Source organism: Triticum aestivum, chromosome 7B (assembly GCF_018294505.1).
Source record: "Triticum aestivum cultivar Chinese Spring chromosome 7B, IWGSC CS RefSeq v2.1, whole genome shotgun sequence".
NCBI lineage: Eukaryota > Viridiplantae > Streptophyta > Magnoliopsida > Poales > Poaceae > Triticum > Triticum aestivum.
This window is the reverse complement of record NC_057813.1, coordinates 537,204,635-537,220,320: the sequence shown is the minus strand read 5'-3', so window position 1 is coordinate 537,220,320 and position 15,686 is coordinate 537,204,635.

Below are 15,686 nucleotides of genomic sequence, written 5' to 3'. Positions count from 1 at the left end.
CTTGATACCCAAAATGCTGTTAGAAGGAGGCTTCGTGAGTTAAACTGCAGATCCGTTAGTTCATCATGCACTTTTGTCATTTTTGCTATATTTAATTCGTGCATGATATGCCTGTGCCCCTTTGGGATGATTTGTGAAGCATTTTGTCTTCTTTCCAGAGGTGCCACCCATGCATTTTTAGGATGTGTGTGTTGTCTTGTGCAAGCTTACGAAGAGAGGTACCTGAGAACGCAGATTTCAGGAACTTAGTGATTTTCACTAAGTCTGAGATATTTTAGTTCATGATGCTATATGTCCAGCTTGTTTCCTAGCGATCCGTGCCTCTTTTGAGGATGATCAGTAAGGGAGTTTTAATATTTATGTTATGCTATATCCATCCATGTCTTTGTTGGCATTTGTGGAGTGCTCTAGGTTGACTCAATCGAGCTCAACTTTTGCTTCGTTGTTAATCTGGGCAGATCGTCAACTCGTTTGCGATTTAGCCGATGCTCCCGTTAGTGTTCCTTGCATGCTATGCCTTTGTTCTTGCCATGTGTAGCTAGCACTTTGTGCCTTCTTGCTGGTTATATGCTTTCCTTGCCATGACTTGCACCGTAGTGAGTGCATCGAGCTCGTTTGCATGCCTTCGTGAGTTAAATTTCAGCATGTCTCAGTTTTCACTAAGTCTGAAAACTGATTGTGTTCGAGCGATGTTCGTGAGCTCGGTAGAGTATTTTGTGAACCCTTTTGGCCCCAGGTCACTTTGGGTGTTTTATTAAGCTGGTTGAGTAGCTCCATGACATGTTCTTACTTGTCATTTTCAGGTTTTCTATCATGTTGTTTTGCTGCTCCGAAGAGAGCATCGTGATCTGAAATTTCAGACTAGTGTTAATTTCACTAAGTCTGAAATCTGTTTTGCATTTGCGTTTTAGCCATGCTTGTTTGAACCTCTTAATGGATGAATTTGCCTATGGCTCAGTGCTAGTGTTTTGTCAACCATCTTGTGTACATCACTGCCATGTATTTTGTTTTCATGTTTGGTGGCTGTAGCATGTTCATTTCGTTGCATTTAGATGCCTACTTGCTGTAAATCGCAGACCGGTGTCATATCTTAAAACGCTTGCCATTTCTAAACCGTAACTCCGATTCCAATGATCTTTATATCGTTTTCAAGCGATTTCATCCCCTCTATCCAGTGGCACACTTGGTTTTCCAAGTTGATGCCAGGTTCATGCATTTCCTGTCATATCTTGCATTTTGCATCCCGCATCGCATCCCGCATAGCATATCGTCATTTCATCATATTGCTTGGTCTTGCCCATGGTTGATTGTATCCTTGTTGCTTGTTTGTCTTGTTGGGTAGAGCCGGGAGACGAGTTCGCTACCGAGGAGCCCGTTGAGTTTGCTTGTGAGGATCCAGTCAACTCTGACAACTGTGCAGGCAAGATGATCATACCCTCGAAATCACTACTATCTTTGCTATGCTAGTTTGCTCGCTCTTTTGCTTTGCCAATGCTACGATGCCTACCATTTGCTTGTCAGCCTCCCAATTGCCATGTTGAACCTCTAACCCACCTTTGTCCTAGCAAACCGTTGATTGGCTATGTTACCGCTTTGCTCAGCCCTTCTTATAGCGTTGTTAGTTGCAGGTGAAGATTGGAGCCGTTCCTTGTTGGAACATTTATATTGCTTGTTGGGATATCATTATATTGCTATGTTATCTTAATGCATCTATATACTTGGTAAAGGGTGGAAGGCTCGGCCTCTCGCCTAGTGTTTTGTTCCACTCTTGCCGCCCTAGTTTCCGTCATATCGGTGTTATGTTCCCGGATTGTGCGTCCCTTACGCGGTTGGGCTATAATGGGAACCCCTTGATAGTTCGCCTTGATTAAAGCTTTTCCAGCAATGCCCAACATTGGTTTTACCATTTGCCACCTAGCCTCTTTTTCCCTTGGGTTTCCGGAGCCCGAGGGTCATCGTATTTTAGCCCCCTTGGGCCAGTGCTCCCTCTGAGTGTTGGTCCGAACTGAGCTGCCTGCGGGGCCACCTCGGGGAAACTTGAGGGTTGGTTTTACTCGTAGCTAGTCTCATCTGAGTGTGCCCTGAGAAAGAGATATGTGCAGCTCCTATCGGGATTTGTCGGCACATTCGGGCGGTGTTGCTGGACTTGTTTTAACCTGTCGAAATGTCTTGTTGTACCGGGTTACCGAGTCTGATCGGTGTGTCCCGGGTGGAGGTCTATTCCTTCGTTGACCGTGAGAGCTTGTCATGGGCTAAGTTGGGACTCCCCTGCAGGGATTGATCTTTCGAAAGCCGTGCCCGCGGTTATGGGCGGATGGGAATTTGTTAATGTCCGGTTGTAGATGACTTGAACTAAACTTAATTAAAATGATTCAACCGTGTGTGTTACCGTGATGGCCCCTTCTCGGCGGAGTCCGGGAAGTGGACACGGTGTTGGAGTTATGCTTGCGCAGGATGTTCCTTTAGCTTCTCGCTCGTGCTTGGCCTTCTCTTCTCGCTCTCTTTTGCGTATAGGTTAGCCACCACATATGCTAGTCGCTTGCTGCAGCTCCACATATATTTGCCTTATCCATTCTTATGAGCTTAAATAGTCTTGATCGCGTGGGTGTGAGATTGCTGAGTCCCTGTGGCTCACAGATACTACAACTCCAGATGCAGGTCCAGGTGATTCTGCTCCAGTTGACGATTACGAGCTCAGGTAGGAGTTCGACGAGGACTCTCAGCGATACTACGTGTCCTTTCCAGATGATCAGTAGTGGTGCCTAGTTGGGGTTTTCGATTCAGGACCTTGTCGCATGTTGGGGGTCTTTTCTATTTTGGCACCGTAGTCGGGCCATGAGTGATTTGTTTGATGGATGTTATTTATGTACTCTGATGTGACGTGGCGAGTGTAAGCCAACTATGTTATCTCCCCCTTTTATTATGTATTACATGGGATGTTGTAATGATTGCCTGACTTGCGACATTGCTTTCAATGCGGTTATGCCTCTAAGTCGTGCCTCGACACGTGGGAGCTATAGCCGCATCGAGGGCGTTACAATCACCTCATGATCGCGGACTATACCCGTGATATCAAGGTGGATGGAAAGTCCATAAAGGACATCATATTCTCCCTCAACGAGCAAATCAACTTCCTCCATAGCCAGATCCATGACCTTCAAAGCCAAGTCTTTGAATATGAGGCAAGGTTTAAAGGTATGAGTTTGGCTGCCAGTTGCAGGATCCTGGAGACTCACTCCTCTTCCTATGATAGTGAGCCTCTTGTTGGGGAACGTAGTAATTTCAAAAATTTCCCTACGCACACGCAAGATCATGATGATGCATAGCAACGAGAGGGGAGAGTGTATCTTCATACCCTTGAAGATCGTTAAGCGGAAGCATTTATCAACACGGTTGATGTAGTCGTACGTCTTCACGATCCGACCGATACAAGTACCGAACGCATGGCACCTCCGAGTTCTGCACACGTTCAGCTCGATGACGTCCTCGCCTTCTCGATCCAGCAAGACAGGCGAAGTAGTAGATGAGTTCCAGCAGCACGATGGCGTGGTGACGGTGTTGGTGAAGAACAATCTCCGCAGGGCTTCGCCTAAGCACTACGGAAACTATGACGGAGGATAAACTAGAGGGGACGGGGTTGCCGGCACACGGCTTGGTGTTTCTTGATCTGTTCTTGGTGCTATCCCTGCCCCTCTATTTATATGTTGAGCCTTGGGGTCAAAACTTGGAGTAAAAGCCTCCACAAAGTCGGTTTCACCCGAAAGGCAAGAGTCCTTCTCGGACTCGAGGGCCAGACGCCAGGGTTCCCGGCGTCTGGACCCAGACGCCAGGGACCCTGGCATCTGGCCCCTGGACTCCGCAAAACTTCCTTTTGCGCTTTCCAAAAACCTTGTGGGCTTTCCCTTTTGGCCCAAATAACATGATCTCGTACCCAAACATTTCGGGAAACATCTGGAACCCCTTCCGGTGAATTCCAGAACCCTTCCAGAGACCAAACAACATTATCCCATATATTAAACTTCATCTCCAGACCATTTCGGAGTTCCTTGTCATGTCCGTGATCTCATTCAGGACTCCGAACAACATTCGGTTACCAACATACATAACTCATATAATACTATATCATCAACGAACGTTAAGCGTGTGGACCCTATGGGTTCGAGAACTATGTAGACATGAGTGAGACATCTCTCTGGTCAATAACCAATAGAGGAACTTGGATGCCCATATTGGCTCCTACATATTCTACGAAGATCTTTATCGGTCAAACCGCATAACAACATACGTTGTTCCCTTTGTCATCGGTATGTTACTTGCCCGAGATTCGATCGTCGGTATCCCAATACCTAGTTCAATCTCATTACGGGCAAGTCTCTTTAATCGTTACGTAATGCATCATCCCGTAACTAACTCATTAGCTACATTGCTTGCAAGGCTTATAGTGATGTGCATTACCGAGAGGGCCCAGAGATACCTCTCCGATAATCGGAGTGACAAATCCTAATCTCGAAATACGCCAACTCAACAAGTACCTTCAGAGACACCTGTAGAGCTCCTTTATAATCACCCAGTTATGTTGTGATGTTTGGTAGCACACAAAGTGTTCCTCCGGTAAACGGGAGTTGCATAATCTCATAGTCATAGGAACATGTATAAGTCATGAAGAAAGCAATAGCAACATACTAAATGATCAAGTGCTAAGCTAACGGATTGGGCCAATTCAATCACATCATTCTTCTAATGATGTGATCCCGTTAATCAAATGACAACTCATGTCTATGGTTAGGAAACTTAACCATCTTTGATTAATGAGCTAGTCAAGTAGAGGCATACTAGTGACATTATGTTTGTCTATGTATTCACACATGTATTATGTTTCCGGTTAATAGAATTCTAGCATGAATAATAAACATTTACCAGGAAATAAGGAAATAAATAATAACTTTATTATTGCCTCTAGGGCATATTTCCTTCACCTCTGTCGTGGAAACCCGAGGACAAGAAACCTTCTACTTCATCACCACCACCTCCTTCTTCACCACCAAAAGAAAACTGAGTATCGGGTATGGGCACTCCCCTTGGCTTTCGCCAAGCTTGGGGGAGGTGCCCCAGTATCGTATCATCTCCACTATATTTTGCCTTTACTTTCTTAGTTCGATCTGTGGTTATCTTTCACTATTAGATGAATAAAAGTTTAGTTCGATCCTTTCTTTTTGTAAGTTTGCTTAGTGATCAATCCTTGTAATCGTGTGCGAGATATATAATAAAGTTTAGTTTGAGTTTTTCCTTCTTTACTTTTATTGTTTCAATAAAAAGAAAGGAAATAAAAGAAAAATATCATATGCTAACCTTATGGTAAGTGATGACATTACACATGGAAAAGTATAAGTAGAAAATTTTATTGTAGATTGACAAACATAGCATTGGTCAACGATGCAACTCATGAAACAATTAATAAGGGAAGAGAAGATTCACATATAAATATACTATCCTAGAAATCTTTTATGATTGTGAGCACCCATTAAAATATTATATGCCAAAATTGTTGACATTGGGTAAGGAAGACAACTTAATGATTTATGTTTGTTCATATTCACATAGAAGTTATATTGGCATAGATCCTTCAACATGTGGTGCTTGCCCCTATCTTTGCTAGCCAAAAACTCCACAATAAGTAGAGATACTACTGTGCATCCAAAACCCTTAAACCCTATCTTGTTTGAGAGTCCACCATACCTACCTATGGATTGAGTAAGATCCTTCAAGTAAGTAGTCATCGGTGCAAAAAGGGCAATAAAAATTGCTTCTAGAAGTGTGAGATCATTTAGTGTAAGGGAAAATTGAGCGTTGTACGAACTTGTGATGGTGAAGAATAAAAGCAACAGATTGCATAATAAAGGTTGCCATCACAATTGGCAATATAACGTGACGTTCTCTTGCACTAAGGGGTTGAGCATACAAACAAAAAGTGCATGGCAACCTCTTGCTTCCCTCTACGAAGGGCCTATCTTTTAGTTTCATGTATTTACTTTCATGCAAGAGTCAAAGTTTTTCTCTCTATTCCTTTTATTTTTCTCCTTTGCCAAGCATCATGTGGTGAGGAAAGATCTAGGCACATATATCCAGTTGACTATGGGTAGCATGAGTTATTATTGTTGACATCACCCTTTGAGGTGAATGTGTTGGGAGGGAAAACTATAAGCCCCTATCTTTCTATGTGTCTGGTTGAAACATTTTGCTCATGTGTACGCGGTGAGTGTTAGCAATCATAGAAGACTAAATGATGGTTGAGTATGTGGACTTGCCTCAAGGCTCCAATACTGATCCTTCCTGAAAAGATGATGAATTGTAGTTGCAAAGTTGATTGAGAACATAGTTTGTTGGTTTCCAATAGAGTTTATGCATGCTTTATACTTCGATATTGTGATGAATTATCACTTGTTCATGACAAGTCTAGGATAAAAGTTTTATGTTAAAGTTTTTTGCTGTTATAATAAGTCACATGATGCTTCTATGTCCGTATTCTTGTTTTTATCGACACGTCTCTCTCTAAGCATGTGGACATGTTTTTCGACTTCGGTTTTTGCTTGAGGACAAGCGAGGTATAAGCTTGGGGGAGTTGATACGTCCATTTTGCATCATGTTTTCCTACTATTATTTATATTATTTTATTGTATAATAATGCTTTTTGGAGTAATTATAATGCCTTTTCTCTCATAATATGCAAGGTATGCACCAAGGGGGAGAATTTTGGCAGTTGGAAATCTGGACCTAAAAAAGCTATGTCAAGGTACCTATTCTGCACAACTCCGAATGAGCTGAAACTTCCCGAGGATTTTTTATGTAACATTTAAGAATTATTGGAGCAAATAAGTGCCAGAGGAGGACTTTTGGGACGAAGCGCCGCCGCCTCGAGGTGGAACTTGGGCAGGAGCACTTTTGCCCTCCGGTGGAGCGATTCCGCCGGGGGAACTTCCTTCCCGGAGGGGGAAATCATCATCATCATCATCGCCAACAACTCTCCCATCTTGGGGATGGCTATCTTCATCAACATCTTCACAACACCAACTCCTCTCAAACCCTAGTTCATCTCTTGTGTTCAGTCTTTGTATCAAAACTATAGATTGGTGCTTGTGGGTGACTAGTAGTGTTGATTACATCTTGTCGTTGATTACTATATGGTTTATTTGGTGGAAGATTATATGTTCAGATCCATTATGCTATTTAATACCACTCTGATCTTGAGCATGTTTATCATTTGTGAGTAGTTACTTTCATTCTTGAGGTCACGGGAGAAATCATGTTGCAAGTAATCATGTGAACTTGATATGTGTTCGATATTTTGATGATATGTATGTTGTCATTCTCTTAGCGGTGTCATGTGAACATCGACTACATGAAACTTCACCATATTTGGGCCTAATGGAATGCATTGTGGAGTAGTTATTAGATGATGGGTTGCGAGAGTGACAGAAGCTTAAACCCCAGTTTATGCGCTATTCCATAAGGGACCGATTGGATCCAAAAGTTTAATGCTATGGTTAGAATTTATTCTTAATACTTTTCTCATAGTTGTGGATGCTTGCGAGAGGGTTAATCATAAGTAGGAGATTTTTTCAAGTAAGAACAACACCTAAGCACCGGTCCACCCACATATCAAATTATCAAAGTACCGAACACGAATTAAGCCAACATGATGAAAGTGACTAGATGAAATTCCCGTGTACCCTCAAGAACACTTTGCTTATCATACGAAACCGTTTTGGCCTGTTCTTTGCCTCAAAAGGATTGGTCTATTTTTCTGCACTTTTGTTACTACTATCGCTACTTGCTCATTACAAATTATCTTGCTATCAAACTACTCCGCTACTTACAATTTTAGCACTTGCAGACATTATCTTGCTGAAAACCACTTGTCAATTCCTTCTGCTCCTCGTTGGGTTCGACACTCTTACTTATTGAAAAGTCTACAATTGACCCACATATACTCGTGGTTCATCCATGTGGTGGACATTGTCGGTGTCAAAACCAGCGGATCTCGGGTAGGTTGATGGTAACAGGAGGTGGGGGGCACGATGTTTACCTAGGTTTGGGCCCTCTCTATGGAGGTAATACCCTACTTCCTGCTTGATTGATCTTGATGAATATGAGTATTACAAGAGTTGATCTACCACGAGATCATAATGGCTAAAACCCTAGAAGTCTAGCCTGTATGATTATGATTATGATTGCCTCTATGGACTAAACCCTCCAGTTTATATAGACACCAGAGGGGAGTAGGCTTATACAAAGTCGGTTACAGAGAAAGGAATCTACATATCCGAACTCCAAGCTTGCCATCCACGCAAAGGAGAGTCCCATCCGAACACGGGAAGAAGTCTTCTGTCTTGTATCTTCATAGCCCATCAGTCTGGCCCATGTTACATAGTACGGCCGTCCAAGGACCCCTTAATCCAGGAATCCCTCAGTAGCCCCTGAACCAGGCTTCAATGACGAGGTGTCCGGCGCATGAATTGTCTTTGGCATTGAAAGGCGGGTTCCTTCTCGGAATACTCCAAAATAGTCTTCGAACACAAGAATCGTGTCCGACTCTGCAAAACAAGTTCCACACATAACCGCAGAGAGTATAATATTTCACGAGTCTAAAATCCGCTAACAAATTTTTGTTGCATGACATTACGTCACCACCCGGCCATTATTTCACACCGTTTTTAGCCCGCCGCTCCATATTTCGAGATGCGGTTTCATTGGCACGTCTTGTCAAAGCAGAGATCGTGTCCCCTTATTGCGGGATTCCCATCAATACGGGCGTGGGTAACCCAACCGTTCTGTTGGCATGATTCCTTAGGAATAGGCAGGTTTTCAGGCCTAGGAGGGGGCGTTGATATTCATCGCCTTTATAAAGGGGTAAGACCCGTCTTTTCTCCTTTATGCCAACCCTTTCCTCAACCTCTTCCACCTCGAGTTCTAGCACCCAAGGTTCAATTTAATCGCTTTGCGCTTCCCAGCCATATCCGGACCCAGCCCTCAAGGCTGGTGGGTGTCTTTCTCTGACATAGAGGAGGATATTGCGAAGCTCCAGGCGGCAAGATGCCTGACTGCGGAAATCCCCCACAGGCTTCCTACTCAAGGGCATGTCATTCCTACTCCCAGATCCAGTGAGAGGGTCGTATTCATCTCCCACTTCCTCCCAGGGCTAGGGTTCGCTCTTCATCCCTTCGTTCGAGGGCTCATGTTCTATTATGGGCTAGATTTTCATGATCTAGCTCCGGACTCCTTTCTTCATATCTCAGCGTTCATTATCACGTGCAAGGCTTTCCTACATATTCCCCCACACTTCGGCTTGTGGCTCAAGACCTTTAATGTGAAGCCGAAGGTAGTCGACGGGAAACAAGCGGAGTGCGGGGGTGCTGCAGTGAGCAAACTCACTAATACTCCTTGGCCAAAAGGCTCCTTCATAGAAACTTCCAACTTATGGCAACGGGAGTGGTTTTACATCACTGAACCCCATGGTACCAAGTGGGCAGCTACACCTGCGTTTTGATCTGGACCTCCGTTACAACTTGCATCATGGATTAATAAGGGGCTGGACTAGGGATCAATTGATGAAGTGCAGGCGTTGCAAAGCCACATTCGGAGCCTTATTGAAAACAACACCGGTCTTATCAATGTAATCCAAGTAATGCTAGTCTGTCAGGTCCTACCATGCCAGCGACGACCTCTCCGCATGTGGGAGTTCAATCCAGAAGGACCACAAACCCTTCAGCACTTCTCTCACACGAAGCTCAGAGGGATGTGGGAATTATTCTTCGGGACACGAAAAACAGTGGCCGGATACTACAGAGGACATCAGCCTTGAATGCAACGATCCGGATACCTCGGTAAGCACTCGACTCCTGAACACAGCTTAGTGAAATTTCTCATAACAAAACGCTGCTAAAACCATACTCGGCCAGGGCTGGATAAAGAAGGCGGAGAGAATTAGGTGTTCGGTCCCTCTTCCCGAAACTCAGCTAATCCGGTGTTAACAAGGATGCTGGTTCCGGCACCATATCAAGTGCCGGTGAAGGAAGACAAGGAGGAGAGCAAGAAGGCCCAGGGTGGCCCCCATTCTAGAGTTACGCCAGGTACCTCGTCTGGGGATATTGGAACTACCTCTTCCGAAGATGAGAGGGAAGGGGAAACTGACATCCCTTCTTTCCATGGGAAGAAGAGGACCGCTTTTGAAGACTTGAAGATAAAGGCTTCTAAGCGAGGGAAGATATCCCTGTCAGGGGGTTCTGGTTCGGGAGGCGACGTTGACACGCAGTTCCTCCATATGGACAACCCCTTAGCTGAACCGTAGGTGAGCAAGGGTGTCTTAAACATATCCCGTTCTTTCCTGGTTGCCAGGGTAATATTTAAAGTATATGTTTGCAGTCCGGCATGCAGCTTTCCTCAACAGTCCTCCTCCTCGGGGATCTTCTTCCGGAGATAATGGAGAGTGAGACACTGATAACCCACAAGTATAGGGGATCGCAACAGTTTACGAGGGTAGAGTATTCAACCCAAATTTATTGATTCAACACAAGGGGAGCCAAAGAATATTCTCAAGTATTAGCAGTTCAGTTGTCAATTCAACCACACTTGGATAACTTAGTATCTGCAACAAAGTATTTAGTAGGAAAGTAGTATGATAGTAATGGTAACAGTACCAAAAGTAAAACTAATAGTTTTGTAGTAATTATAACAGCAGCAACGGAAAAGTAAATAAGCAAGGCACAATATGTGAAAAGCTCGTAGGCATCGGATCAGTGATGGATAATTATGTCGGATGCAATTCATCATGTAATAGTTATAACATAGGGTGATACAAAACTAGCTCCAATTCATCAATGTAATGTAGGCATATATTCCGAATATAGTCATACGTTCTTATGGAAAAGAACTTGCATGACATCTTTTGTCCTACCCTCCCGTGGCAGCGGGGTCCTAGTGGAAACTAAGGGATATTAAGGCCTCCTTTTAATAGAGAACCGGACCAAAGCATTAACACATAGTGAATACATGAACTCCTCAAACTACGGTCATCACCGATAAGTATCCCGATTATTGTCACTTCGGGGTTGTCAGATCATAACACATAATAGGTGACTATAGCTTGCAAGATAGGATCAAGAACTCACATATATTCATGAAAACATAATAGGTTCGGATCTGAAATCATGGCACTCGGGCCCTAGTGACAAGCATTAAGCATAGCAAAGTCATAGAAACATCAATCTCAGAACATAGTGGATACTAGGGATCAAACCCTAACAAAACTAACTTGATTACATGGTAAATACCATCCAACCCATCACCGTCCAGCAAGCCTACGATGGAATTACTCACGCACGGCGGTGAGCATCATGGAATTGGTGATGGAGGATGGTTGATGATGACGACAACGACGAATCTCCCTCTCCGGAGCCCCGAACGGACTCCAGATCAGCCCTCCCGAGAGAGATTAGGTCTTGGCGGCGGCTCCGTATCATAAAACATAATGAAACTTTCTCCCTGATTTTTTTCTTTGCGAAACGGAATATATAGAGTTGGAGTTGAGGTCGGTGGAGCTCCAGGGGCCCCACGAGACAGGGGCGTGCCCAGGGGGAGGGGGCGTGCCCCCACCCTCGTGGACAAGGTGTGGGCCCCCTGGGCTTGATTCTTTTGCCAGAATTTTTTATATTTTCCAAAAGTTATCTCCGTGGATTTTCAAGTCATTCCGAGAACTTTTGTTTTCTGCACAATAAACAACACCATGGCAGTTCTGCTAAAAATAGCGTCAGTCCCGGTTAGTTTCATTCAAATCATGCAAGTTAGAGTCCAAAACAAGGGCAGAAGTGTTCGGAAAAGTAGATATGTTGGAGACGTATCAACTCCCCCAAGCTTAAACCTTTGCCTGTCCTCAAGCAATTCAGTTGATAAACTAAAATTGATAAAGAAAAACTTTTACAAACTCTGTTTGCTCTTGTTGTTGTAAATATGTAAAGCCAGCATTCAAGTTTTCAACAAAGATTATGAACTAACTGTATTCACAATAACACTTAGGTCTCATATTTACTCATATCAATGGCATAATCAACTAGCGAGCAATAATAATAAAACTCGGATGACAACCCTTTCTCAAAACAATCATAATACGATATAACAAGATGGTATCTCGCTAGCCATTTTTGAGACCGCAAAACATAAATGCAGAGCACCTTTAAAGATCAAGGACTGACTATACATTGTAATTCATGGTAAAAGAGATCCAGTCAAGTCATACCCAATATGAACTAATAGTAATGCATGCAAATGACAACATGCTCTCCAGCGGGTGCTTTTTCATAAGAAGGTGATGACTCAACATAAAAGTAAATAGATAAGCCCTTCGCAGAGGGAAGCAGGGATTTGTAGAGGTGCCAGAGCTCGATTTTAAAATAGAGATGAATAACATTTTGAGCGGTATACTTTCACTGTCAACGCAACAACTATGAGATCTCGATATCTTCCATGCTACATACATTATAGGCGGTTCCCAAACAGAATGGTAAAGTTTATACTCCCCCACCACCAACAAGCATCAATCCATGGCTTGCTCGAAACAACGAGTGCCTCCAACTAGCAACAACCCTGGGGGAGTTTTGTTTAATTATTTCGATTTGCTTTGATATTTTTGATCATGGGACTGGGCATCCCGGTTACCAACCATTTTCTCGTGAATGAGGAGCGGAGTCCACTCCTCTTTAGAATAACCCACCTAGCAGGGAAGATACAGAAAACCCTAGTTGAAACATGAGCTGCTTGAGTATACAAAACAGAATTTCATTTGAAGGTTTGGAGTTTGGCACATACAAATTTACTTGGAACGACAGGTAAATACCACATATAGGAAGGTATGGTGGACTTATATGGAATAACTTTGGGGTTTATGGAGTTTGGATGCACAAGCAGTATTCCCGCTTAGTACAGGTGAAGGCTAGCAAAAGACTGGGAAGCGACCAACTGAGAGAGCGACAACAGTCATGAACATGCATTAAAATTAATCAACACCGAGTGCAAGCATGAGTAGGATATAATCCACCATGAACATAAATATCGTGAAGGCTATGTTGATTTGTTTTCAACTACATGCTTGAACATGTGCCAAGTCAAGTCACTCGAATCATTCAAAGGAGGATACCACCCTACCATACCACATCACAACCATTTTAATAGCATGTTGGCACGCAAGGTAAACCATTATAGGCTCCTTGCTAATTAAGCATGGCATAGGCAACTATAATCTCTAATTGTTATTGCAAACATGTTTATTCATAATAGGCTGAATCAGGAATGATGAACTCATGATATTTTAAAAAACAAGAGAGGTCGAGTTCATACCATCTTCTCTCATCTCAATCAGTCCATCATATATCGTCATTATTGCCTTTCACTTGCACGATCGAACAGTGTGTATAATAATAAAAGTGCACGTGCATTGGACTAAGCTGGAATCTGCAAGCATTCAATTCAAGGGAGAAGACAAAGTAATATGGTCTCTAAGTTAAAGAAACAATCATGCATATGAGAGCCACTAAACATTTTCATTATGATCTTCTCCTCTCGACCCCCAAAGGAAAGAAAAGAAAATAAAACTATTTACACGAGAACGCTCCCAACAAGCAAAAGAAGAACGAGAAAGCTTTTTGGGTTTTCGTTTTAATTACTACTACAAGCATGGAAATTAAACTAACTAATTTTTTTTGGTTTTCTTAAGGTTTATCAAACACACAAGAAGAAAGCTAGAAAAATAAATTAAACTAGCATGGATAATAGAATGAAAGAGTATGAGCACCGACAACTAGAATAAGTGTATGAACATGAATTTAAAGTCGGTGAGAAATACGTACTCCCCCAAGCTTAGGCTTTTGGCCTAAGTTGGGCTATGCCCAAGTATCGCGGCTACTCTCCTCGGTGTACTGAGGAGTGTCATCTGGATACCACAGCCTAGCGATCTCCTTCGGATCCCACTGATAACAGGATGGACGATAGGGGTCCAGTGGTGGTTCTGGCTCAGGCTCTGGAGCTGATCTCTGGCCTTGGTGCGCGTACATGGCATTCGGAAAAATGAGGTAATAGCTGTTTGATCCAGTCGTGGAGGAATTCGGTGAGGCCAGCATTTTAGGCAAAGAATAAAAGTCTTCATAAATCTCGGCTGCTCTCAAGAAATTATCACATGGCCACTCACAAGGCCTTACTTCCGCTATGCTAGGAAGATTATACTTGGCCTTTTCTTTCTCCTTTGCTTGCTTATCCTTGGAGCTTTGACTAGAAGAGCCCCTCAATAATCTCCTCATCATTTTCTGACAATTTCTGAAATTTTTAGTAAATTCAAAATAAAAGTGAATCAAACTAAACAGGATTGATAGCAACTACTCCCACAAGTGCCTAGAGCCTATATCATGCATTAGAATTACTTGGGACCTCATAAATTTGACATCCAAGCTCAAGAATAGGGTCACCTATGCGGCAAAAAATTACAATGAATAAAGCACTAGAACAAAAACTAATTGGACCATTGGAGGAGTCACATACCAAGCAACAATCTCTCAAAGCAGTTTTGTGAATGGAGCTTTGAGCAAGGAGATCGAAAATGCAAAATGAGCTAGAACTCGTGCTTGAGCTGGATGGGGATTTTTTGGTAGGAAGATGGAGTGTGTGGGTGCAGGAATAAGTGGAGGGGGGCCACCATGGGCCCACGAGGCAGGGGGCGCGCCTTGTAGGGGTGGGCGCGCCCTGGACCCTCGTGGCCAGGTGCCAGCCCCCCCTACTGTGTTCTCAGTGCCGAATATCCTCAAATATTCCATAAAAATCATACTAAATTTGCAGGGCATTTGGAGAACTTTTATTTTCGGGATATTTTTTATTGCATGGATAATTCAGAAAACAGACAGATAATACTATTTTTGCTTTATTTATTCTAAATAACAGAAAGTAAAAAGAGGGTACAAAAGGTTGTGCCTTCTAGTTTCATCCATATCATGATCATCAAAAGGAATCCACTAACCAGGTTGATCAAGTCTTGTTAACAAACTCATTCCGAATAACATGGAACTGGAGAAATTTTGAATAACACTAGGTTACCTCAATGGGAATATGAACATCCCCAACAATAAGAATATCATATTTTTTCTTGACAGTAGGGAGAGGAAATTCAAAACCTCCAATAATGATAGTTGGAATTTTTCCAATAGAATTGATGCTATGAACTTGAGGTTGTTTCCTCGGAAAGTGTACCGTATGCTCATTACCATTAACATGAAAAGTTATATTGCCTTTGTTGCAATCAATAACAGCCTCTGCAGTATTAAAAAAGGTCTACCAAGGATAATCGACATACTATCGTCCTCGGGAATATCAAGAATAACAAAGTCCATTAAGATAGTGACATTTGCAACCACAACAGGCACATCCTCACAAATATCAACATGTATTGCAATTGATTTATCAGCCATTTGCAAAGATATTTCAGTAGGTGTCAACTTATTCAATTCAGGTCTACGATATAAAGAGAGAGGCATAACACTAACACCGGCTCCAAGATCACATAAAGCAGTTTTAACATAGTTTCTTTTAATGGAGCATGGTATAGTTGGTACTCCTGGATCTCCAAGTTTCTTTGATATTCCATCCTTAAAAGT